The sequence below is a fragment of the Myotis lucifugus genome, unplaced genomic scaffold, assembly GCF_000147115.1.
Source record: "Myotis lucifugus unplaced genomic scaffold, Myoluc2.0 scaffold_2825, whole genome shotgun sequence".
Classification (NCBI taxonomy): Eukaryota; Metazoa; Chordata; class Mammalia; order Chiroptera; family Vespertilionidae; genus Myotis; species Myotis lucifugus.
The window spans coordinates 1,663-11,886 of record NW_005873873.1 but is presented as its reverse complement, the minus strand read 5'-3'; the positions used below and the strand labels follow the sequence as shown (position 1 = coordinate 11,886).

The window sequence follows — 10,224 nt, the reverse complement described above, 5'->3', positions numbered from 1 at the left end:
TGGATAGAGCATTGGCCTGCGGACTGAAGGGTCCCGGGTTCGATTCCTGGTCAAGGGCACATGCCCGGGTTGTGGGCTCGATCCCCAGTTGGGGGGCGTGCAGGAGGCAGCCGATCCATGATTCTCTCTCATCATGGATGTTTCTGTCTCTCTCTCTCTCCCTCTCCCTTCCTCTCTGAAATCAACAAAAATATATATATTTTTAAAAAATGAACAGTTTCCAAAGTGAAGCGAATCCCCCTCGTGCCAGGCGCCCTTCTCTTTGAAATGCACTTTCATTGAGACAAAAAACAAACAAACAAGCGCCCCTGACATTCAGTTTCTGGGTACGCAGCTCGGAGCCTCACGTGACGGGGTCACCTTCAGCGGGAGACACTGTGGTTTCACCCCAGGTAGCACTGGGGCCGCTGGCGCCATGGCAACCCCTTGCACCATGTGGAAGCGCCTGCGAGCTTAACCTCAAGAGCCACGCCTCTTCCTTTCCTGTCAAGACTCAGAAGAAGAAAACAGAAGCACCCGGAGGAGGAGAAACCGCAGAGCAGGCCCGGCCGCCGAGCTCCGAGCTGTGCAAGCAGCCCTCCTGGGCGAGCGCCCTGGTCAAAGCTGTTCTTTCTTTCTTTCTTTCTTTCTTTCTTTCTTTCTTTCTTTCTTTCTTTCTTTCTTTCTTTCTTCTTCTTCTTCTTCTTCTTCTTCCTTCCTTCCCTCCCTCCCTCCCTCCCTCCCTCCCTCCCTCCCTCCCTCCCTCCTTCCTTCCTTCCTTCCTTCCTTCCTTCCTTTTCTTTTCTTTTTTTTGAGCCTTCACGTGTGGACTCAAGGTATCCACTTTGCAGGGTTTCTGTAAATGCTCACGTCATAGGTAGACTTAGTGAGCATAGCGACATCCGCACGGTAGCTGGTTATTCCTTCGTAAATATTGTTCTTCGCACCGAAGACACCAGTAAAACATTCGGCACGAGCACGGAGATTCCTTGTAGTCCTTTCACTATGCCCTTACTCTCTACCCCGGAGAACCGGAACGCTACGAAAACACGCGCATTCAAGGGAGGAATATAATCGAGGCGTTTTCGCTGCTTGATGCATATTTGACCAGTTGGGTTCCTTCTGCTTCTGGGCTGAATAAGTTTCTCATCTGTGTCTCTCAGTCTCTGTCTTTCTTGGCTGCGGACTCGGGTCTGGCGTTCCTTGGGATGCCCGGCCTAAATAATAAAGGCTAATATGCTAATCGACTGAACGGCGGAACGACCGGTCGCTGTGACATGCACTGGCCACCAGGGGGCAGATGCTCAATGCAGGAGCTGCCCCCTGGTGGTCGGTGTGCTCCCACAGGGGGAGCTCTGTTCAGTCAGAAACCAGGCTCATGGCTGGGGAGCAGAGTGGCGGTACCGGAGCCTCTCCCGCTTCCATGGCAACACTAAGGATGTCTGACTAATGGCTCCCGGACTGCGAGAGGGCACAGGCCAGGCTGAGGGACCCCCCCCCCCCCCCCCGCACCACCACGAGTGCCCGAATTTCATGCACTGGGCCTCTAGTTAGTGTATAAGAGCCAAGACCCCAAAAAGGATGCTGATATTCTGCGGTGACCAGCGGGCTCACAGATCACGGGCCTTCCTTCCCAAACGGCACGAAGTCAGAAAGGCATTCGGGCTCATCGGGTCTACGAGAGGAACGCCGTGTCCACAGATGCAGCGTGCTCTGTTCCTGTGCGCGTCAAAGTGTCCGAAACGATCACCTGTCATATTCTTCGGGATCCCCGGCATGACGACAACACAACCAACCTTTTTCTCATAAACAGCAGTAAGAGGATTGTCATCGGACACCCTGTCCTCTGCGTCTAACGCTTTCCGGGGCCCGTGACTGCACCGCGCAACACCTCTTTCAGTCTTCGTCGTCATTCCCTAGGAAGTAGGAAAACGCGTGGCCGACGCATGCGCTGGCGGGATGTTTACATGCAGAACCGCAGGGGGGGAGATTTGCATCTGCCGGGTACATGATAACGCTGCTATAATGGTGCTATTATTATCATATTTCACTGATAAACCAGCAGGGGGGTAGGAGGGGAGGAGGGAAGACCGGTTCTCTGGCTTTCTGAAGCCCAGATAAGAGCTGGTCCCTTGCCCAGAGCACTCACTGCACGAATACTTAGTCATTGCATGTGGCTTGTTGGGTCGGCTGTCTGCGGACCATCGATCAGGGTTACGGAGTGCGTAAAAGTGGACCCCTTTCCTTTATTTATTTTTAATATATTTTATTGATTTTTTTACAGAGAGGAGGGGAGAGGGATAGAGAGTTAGAAACATCGATGAGAGAGAAACATGGATCAGCTGCCTCCTGCACACCCTCTACTGGGGATGTGCCTGCAACCACATGCCCTTGACCGGAATCGAACCAGGGACCCTTCCGTCCGCAGGCCAACGCTCTATCCGCTGAGCCACACCGGCCAGGGCCCTTTCTGCATTTTTTTCATGGGAGATGCTGAGAGCCAGCATTTATTTCATCTGTGTCGCCCCACCCCTCTGACCTCGTGCTTTTCTTAGATCTGTCGAACCCGACAGGTTTAAACCCCCTGGCAATGGCATTCCGTTTCTGTCTTGGACGGGGCGGGGCGGGAAGGTGGTATTGAAGGGCCGAGGGCATCTTTTGAAATGCCATCGTCCCTGGGAGGAATCCCCGTGTTCGCTCAAGTCTGTGCTGGGGACTCGGGGGCCTGCCTTCCAGGTGGCTTTGGATTAAGAGGCGCTGGAACGTTCCGAGCTGTAAACGAAACATAGCGGGCGAGGTGAGCTCAGTCCCGGACGTGTGTCAGGACAACGCAGCGTTTGCCGATCAGGCGCCCGGTTACCCGCATTTTCATCGGGAACTGAACAGCCTCAGCAGCATTGCAGCTGGGACAGAGGCGGCTGGCGAATGACTGATGGATTTTTGGTGTTTTGGCGCCACCTACTGGAATAGGTTAGGTATTATTCCTTGGTCCAGAAAACAGCACATATTCTTTTTTTTTTGAGATATCTTCCTTTTCTTTCTTTTTTATTTTAAATATATTTTATTGATTTTTTTACAGAGAGGAAGGGAGAGGGATAGAGAGTTAGAAACATCGATGAGAGAGAAACATCGATCAGCTGCCTCCTGCACGCCCCCTACTGGGGATGTGCCCTCAACCAAGTTACATGCCCTTGACCAGAATCGAACCCGGGACCCTTCAGTCCGCAGGCCGACGCTCTATCCACTGAGCCAAACCGGTTAGGGACACATATTATTTTTTTTTAAAGTCCCTAGAAGAGTTGCCGAAGGATAATATATAAAAACACCAAGTATATTCCCGCTCTCTGTGTTATTAAATCTTTCGGTGCGATTATAGAAGGTCAGAGAGCATTCAACACGGCTCATACTGTTAGAGATACGGATGCCGTCTCTTTATTATCGCACGCCTGGTATTCACGCTCCTCGTTGGAGACCTGCAGTTACTTTTTATATTAAAGAAAAACAACTAAATTTTTTTTAAAAAAAACTATGTAGTTCAGTGGCTATGGCTTATTGAAGTCGAGTTGTTGTTTCGAGTCACGTTACCGGAGCCCCTGAATCTTACCTCCAGGTGCCGGCTTCACTTTGGGAGTGGCTCGCATTTTTTTAAAATAAAAAAAATAATTATTTTAGGGTGCTTCTGCGATGTTGAGTGCCTCAGTAATTTGCATACGTCTGTATGGTGTGACTCAGTATCATAACAGATGTGACTGTGATAAAGATTTTGCAACTATGAGAACAAGCCGTTTAAGTCCTAAACTGTGATGGTGTGTGTGTGTGTGTGTGTGTGTGTGTGTGTGTGTGTGTGATTTACTCTGTGAAGAAAACGAAATAAAAAGTAGGCTAGGCTCCAGTGCTTTGACATAGCTCGGTGGAGGAATTCAGAGTCGGGGTCTGAGATAAATGCCTGTGAAAGAAAATGCATATTCTGTCGGAGAAGCCCTTAGGGGAAGTTGCCATAAACACAGAAGAAAGGAAAATGGGATTTATCTTTATATATTGTTTTTTCCCCCAGGGATTACGCTTTATTGCCTTAGAGATTCGAGGGCGTGGAGAAATGTTGACTATGGAGGCATGGCGGCCAGAAATATAGATGTAGCTACAGCTGGAACTATAGATACAGATAAAGATAATATGGATGGAGATATATGGGTAAAGGTAGAGATGGGTAAAGATAGAGATATGCAGAGAACCAACTATCCTGTTCTCTCGCCCTCCTTTTCAAAATGTGGATTAAGATAAGGTCACGGCACGTGTTTCCTTATAACGACGCATCCCGTTGTAACCAGTTGGCATCCTCTTCACATCCCGGAGGCAGGCACTGAGGGCGTGTGGGCTGACGCCGTGTCTACGGGGCGGGAGCACTTCTGGTCCATTTCCTCTCGCAGTCACAGCTCTGATGTTGAAAAAGGAACAGCGTCCTCATGGCCCCGGCTTTCTTTTTTCTCGTTTCCATCGTAAAGACGTGGCGGATTCCCATTCCTTCTTACAAACCGCTCCCTACGTGGTGTGGTGGGGGTCAGCCAGACCCACCGAGCGCCGTGGTCCGTGGAGTTAGCGATGGAGCCGGGACGGGCAACGGGGCAGATTCCCTTCTTCTCCGCCATCAAACCTACCGTCAGGTTTCTCCTCCGCGTCCCAGAGCCAACGGCGCGCGTGTCCCTCCGGAGAAATCCAACCTCCTCGCCGAGACCTGGTGCCTAAATTACTCTCCGGTGTTTTTATAGTTGGTGTTGGTCTAGATTCCATACTGAACTGAGCTGATTTGGGGCAGGGAATTGCTCCATCTTGGTCATATGACATCCCTAGAAGGTGGCATACTGTCTAGCGCACAGTAGGTACTCAATAACGAATCATCAACCCTCCCCGCCCCCGCCCCAAATAAATGATGCGTTGGGGAGAAACTCGCCAAAGTCTTTCGCAGACTTGCGATGAATCCCCATAGCTCCCCTTTATCCTATTATTTTTCTTCTTTTACCTGAGAATTCAAAAACGTAGAGCGTAGTTTTGACACACTTGGGCTTTGTAAAGAGAACGTTAAGAGAAGGGATGGGGTTTCATTGGGGTAAAAGGTGCTGAAAATAGCCATTTTGTGAATGTTAACTGACAGAGATTTTATATATGTGAAATACATATATATACTTATATATATATACACATGTCCATATAGAGACATATATGTATACATCTAACGAATACTTACATATGTATGAAGTCTGAGACTTTCTGAGGATTTTTCTTTTCTTTTTTGCAGGAAATGGCCAACCTAATACGACTCCTACTACTGCTGGTAAGACTGCATCTTTCCATTTTGCTGATTTTATTTTGTTGTTGCCAAGTTTATATACTTAACGCTGGTAGAGTTTTTCCGTCACGGCCCGATGGGATCCCCGTGTGAGGGCGCACTCTCAGGAACTGAACGTTCTCCCGTTCCTCACACGTCTGCTCAGGAGATAGGACGTTGGGGGAACCTCCCGAACACATTGCTATTTGTGCGTATTATCGAGTGTAAAGTACGGCTTTTCTTAAACTCGGGGCAGGATTCCAATCCCTTTCAAAAGGTCGGCACTCCAGAGAAATCGAGTCCGATCACGAAGCGTTATCGTTAAAAACAGGGTAAGGAATTCCCTGAGAAAATGAGAGAGAATTTTAAAACAAAATTATACGTAAAAGGCACAGATTCCGTCCAGAGAAACACTTGGACACTTTCTGGGCATTTTGTACTAATTATTTCCAAACTCGACGGTTGCACCTGAATTTTGTCTTGACAAGCATCCTGAGCCTCGGACAAGTTCCATTTAAGTCACGTAGCGGCTGAAAATAAATGCACACCTACTATGTGCCAAATGAGAGAGAAGCCTCAGGTTGCATTTGGGGAAAATAAATGCGCACCTACTGCGTGCAAAATCAGAGAGAAGCCTCAGGTTGCACTTGGGGAAAAGGAAATCGCTCCCCTTAAGTGTTACCGTTATCGAAAATGCGCCATTGATTCCCCGATCAATCGTGCGGCGGGCGGTACGAATGAAGAAGGTGAGTCCAGCTCTGACATGCGTCAGCCCCGTCTAGTAAGATGGCGTGGGCATGGACACGCGCGTGGCTCTGTGTTGCTTCCACAGCCCGGGGACGGGGAAGTCGCTAGACTCGCGTGCGAGGAGGTCTCGGGGCCTGACTCACCTATTTATCTTCTCCTCCTCCGTTTCCCACGATGTCACAGGGACGCCCGAGGCTCAGCCCACAGCTTCCCTCTCACCCGCAAGCACCACGCAACTCTCACCCACAAGCACCTCCGAGCCGGAGCGCAGCAGCCCCCCGGCGGCCACGCCAACGCCTAGAGCCGGGGCTCCTACCGTAGGGACAACCGTGAGCCCCCAGGGAAATGCCAGTCAGATGGACGTGGCAGGTTGGCACCCATGTCACCTGAGACGGGAGGAGGGGAACTTGTCTTTTACTTTTTACTAATTGATTTTAAAGAGAGAGGAAGGGAGAGGGAGAGAGAGAGAGAAACATCCATGATGAGAGAGACTCATCGATCGGCTGCGTCCTGCACGCCCCTCACTGGGGATCGAGCCCGCCATCCGGGCCTGTGCACTGACCGGGAATCACACCGCAACCTCCTGGCTCATAGGTTGACGCTCAACCACTGAGCCACACCGGCTGGGCCATTTGTATCATTTTTAAAAATTAACTAAAATAATTACATGTGGACAGACACGGGGTTAGCAGGTTGGGTCAGTTCAGAATCGGGTTGGCGATGAGAGCCGTGGGGGCTATGCCCCCTCCCAGCCTGTGTCCGGCCCCCCGAGTGGGGGACGTTGATTGATGGAATGTGTCCCTTTCTCCCCGTAGGACCCACCTCCACGCAGCTGCCTGTCCTTCCCACAGACCCGCAGACAACCAGCACGGCCCCCCCGCCCTCACGCACCCAGGCTCCGGGCGGCAGTGGCACAGCAGGTTGGCGGGTCACACTTGGGGGCACGTGCTGAGGCGTGAAAGCCGCCCTTGTTGAAGGACGGGGTGCGGGGACGCCACCGCCTGCTCCGGGGGAGGTGGCCTCGGACGCAGTGGGGGCGCCCTGTTCCTCGCTGGGTGTCGCCGGGGGTGGGGTTCTCAGGATCTGAGCCGCGCCCAGGGGGACCGCGTGATTTTTATTTGGGTGGAATGACACCCCGAATCCAGTCCTGGCGAAGCGTAGCTGGGGTTTCGGGGCGGCGAGAGGCGAAGCCAGTGGCCGGGTGCCCTTCCCCCGTGGGAGACGGTCCCGTTCAGCATCCGGCGGGTTGTAGGCCCTGAGCCCACTGTGCGTGGGATTCGCGTGGCTGTGGGCCATGTGGGCGGGTGCCAGGAGGCCAGGTGTGAGCCGTGAGCCACGCGTGCCAAGAGGAACCAAGAGCGTAAGAGAGTGTAAGAGAGTGAGTGTCTGTTCAGGGATGTGAGGGTCCCCAGTCCTCACCAGCTCGCAGTGGCCAATGGCCTTCGTTCTCAGGTGTGAGTGACAGTGAGCACCTTCCTTAGTCCCGCCCCTGTCCCCCCTCAACCCCCCCCCTCCACTTTACTGTCTGTCTCCCCTTTGTTGGACCCCTGGGGAGTGTAAAGTTGCAGCTTTCCAGTGAAGCTGCCCAAATCGCCAGCCTTCCCTTGGCTCCTGTCCTGTTATTTTTTATTTTATTTTAAATATATTTTTATTGATATATAAATACCAATTTAAATATCGATTATGGGGACTGTCACTTCTCTCTCTTTTTTTTAAAAAAAAAATATGTTTTTATTGATGTCAGAGAGGAAGGGAGAGGGAGAGAGAGAGAGAAACATGGATGGTGAGAGAGAATCATGGATCGGCTGCCTCCTGCACGCCCCACACTGGGGATGGAGCCCGCAACCCGGGCATGTGCCCTGGCCGGGAATCGAACCCTGACCTCCTGGTTCCCAGGTCGACGCTCAACCACTGAGCCACGCCGGCCGGGCCAGGTTCCTTTAAAATGTGGGCTCTGGTGATGAAGCACCTAGATTCCGAGTTGCCAGCCCTGACGCCCGTCCCTCCCGCAGCCTTGCGGGGCCGCCTCGCTCCACAGGAGGCGTCTATTGCGGGCCCACAGGAGGGATGGGTGGCTGGCGGCGTGGCTCGGCCTCACGCATCCCGGCCACGGCCACACTGGCTGCCTGGCCCCTGGCGGGGGCGGCAGGGCCCGGGGACAGAGCTGACGGCCATTCTAATTGCAGGTGCCCCGACAGTGCCAGCCCCCTCCCGCACCTTTCCTGCAGACACCATGGCGGTCCCGGCCGCAGCCACCACCAGCCCCGCACTCAGCAACCTCACTGCCTCACCCACACGCACCTCCGACAGCACCAACAACTCCTCAGGTCGGACGGCGGCACCAGGGGTGGGGGTGGGGGGTCTGGGTTTACGGATAATGAATCGGAAACTTAACCTTGAACGCTGCTCCGTATGTCACGCCGGAGGCTGCGGGCAGGTTCCCGCGTCACGCGTGTTTGCGTGTTGATACGGAACGTTAGGCAAGAGGAACTCCGGCCAGGCAGCTTTTTCCAGGCGTGTTTTATTTTCTTATTATTATTATGAAAGTTCATGGCAGAGAAGGAAGGTAAGAGCCTCTCAGGTCGTGTAGGCCCCGGAAGCAAATCCAGCCTCTTCGACCTTCATACACAGGGCACTGGGCCTTTCTGTGTCTCAGTGTTCCCGTCTGTAAAATGGGCACAATGACACTCGTTCTCTTCTTATAGGACGGAGGGTGTAAAAAGCCTGGCAGGGCATGGAAAGCACAAGAGGGTAGCGGGCATCCTGATTAGTAATTGTAGCGGAGGGGGAGGGAGGAGGTTGAGGGTCACACACCAGGTAAGAACGCCAGCCAGCAATGAATTCCTGGCTCTCAACTTATACGATGCTGCGTTCCGATTATGGGGACCGTTAGTTCTCTCTCTTTTTTTAAAAAAAAAAAATATGTTTTTATTGATTTCAGAGAGGAAGGGAGAGGGAGATAGAAACATCCATGATGAGAGAGAATCATGGACCGGCTGCCTCCTGCACGCCCCACACTGGGGATCGAGCCTGCAACCCGGGCATGTGCCCTTGACCGGGAATCGAACCGTGACCTCCTGGTTCCTAGGTTCGAGGCTCAACCCCTGAGCCACGCCGGCCGGGCAGGACTCTTAGTTCTCTTAAAGGTCCATGTGTAGATACATCTTTGGTCCATGATCTTAATTGGAAAACAAGTCTTAAGAGCCCCCCTCTCGCAAAGATGAGGTGCCTAGGAGACCCCTCCTTGCTCAAGAGTCTTCACCCCTCGCCCTGCAACCTGGCAAACGCATTAACGTTCACTCTTCTGTTCGTCTCCTTGCAGGTTTGGCCCCCACAGCCCACCCAACAACACCCACTCAGCAGCTTACAACAAGCAACCTCACCTTCCCTTCCACCACCACAGGTGACAGCCTCACCCCCAGTCACGCAGCCACGGCACCCGCACCCGCCCGCGACGCGCTCACGGGAGGGCCCTTTCGTTGAGGGGTTCCATGGAGGGTCGTAGACCCGAGGGCGGGGATGGCAGCAGATGAGGCCAGGGAAGGGTGTAGAGAATTGGGAGGATGCAATAACCTATTGTGTCCCTGTAGTAGCATCCCCCGGGAGTCGTGTTCCTGATGAAACATGTCTGCAAACAGATGAAGGCCTCTTTAAGAGTAGGGTGAGGTGTGGGCGTGAGAAAAAAAAACAATTTCGTCAACGAGCTGGGCGTTCCAGGTGATGCGTGGTGGAGGCGTGCGCTCCAGCCACGCAGCCTGGGCGGTGGGCAGAGGCAGGACCTCCAGGGTACAGCGGGCCGGCCACCGATGGGGGGCCTGTCCGTAATCACGGGGTCGAGCCTGCCAACGATTCTTCAGCTCAAAGACCCCTCCAAGCACATTCCCACCCGGTCCTGTTCGCTCCTTCGTTCACACGAGATGCGTCTCAATTGGTGGAGAGAGCGACTTATTGCAAAGAGCTTACCAGGGCCGAGCTGGAGAATGAAGCCACCCTTGCCTAGTTTCTGACTTCCCCCCCGCAACAAACGTGTCCAGAGGTTATCTCTCTATATAAAAGGCTAATATGCAAAGTGTCCCTGCGGGAGTTCGACCGGGAGACCGGGAGTTCGCTCGCTCCCTCGCTATGACGGGGGCTGACCACCAGGGGGTGGCGCAGAACGAAGGAAGGCCCCGGTC

General features: G+C 53.0%; 1 long non-coding RNA gene across 1 annotated transcript in view; it reads left to right on the top strand.

Annotated features, from left to right (window-relative positions):
* The first annotated feature begins 5,270 nt into the window (after nucleotides 1–5,270).
* The window catches only part of LOC111824604, a 6,607-nt gene continuing 1,653 nt past the window's right edge, over nucleotides 5,271–10,224 (top strand). The window contains exons 1-2 of the long non-coding RNA XR_002827711.1: nucleotides 5,271–5,308; nucleotides 9,372–9,452. This is a non-coding gene — a long non-coding RNA (uncharacterized LOC111824604). The remainder of the gene's footprint in view (nucleotides 5,309–9,371; nucleotides 9,453–10,224) is intronic.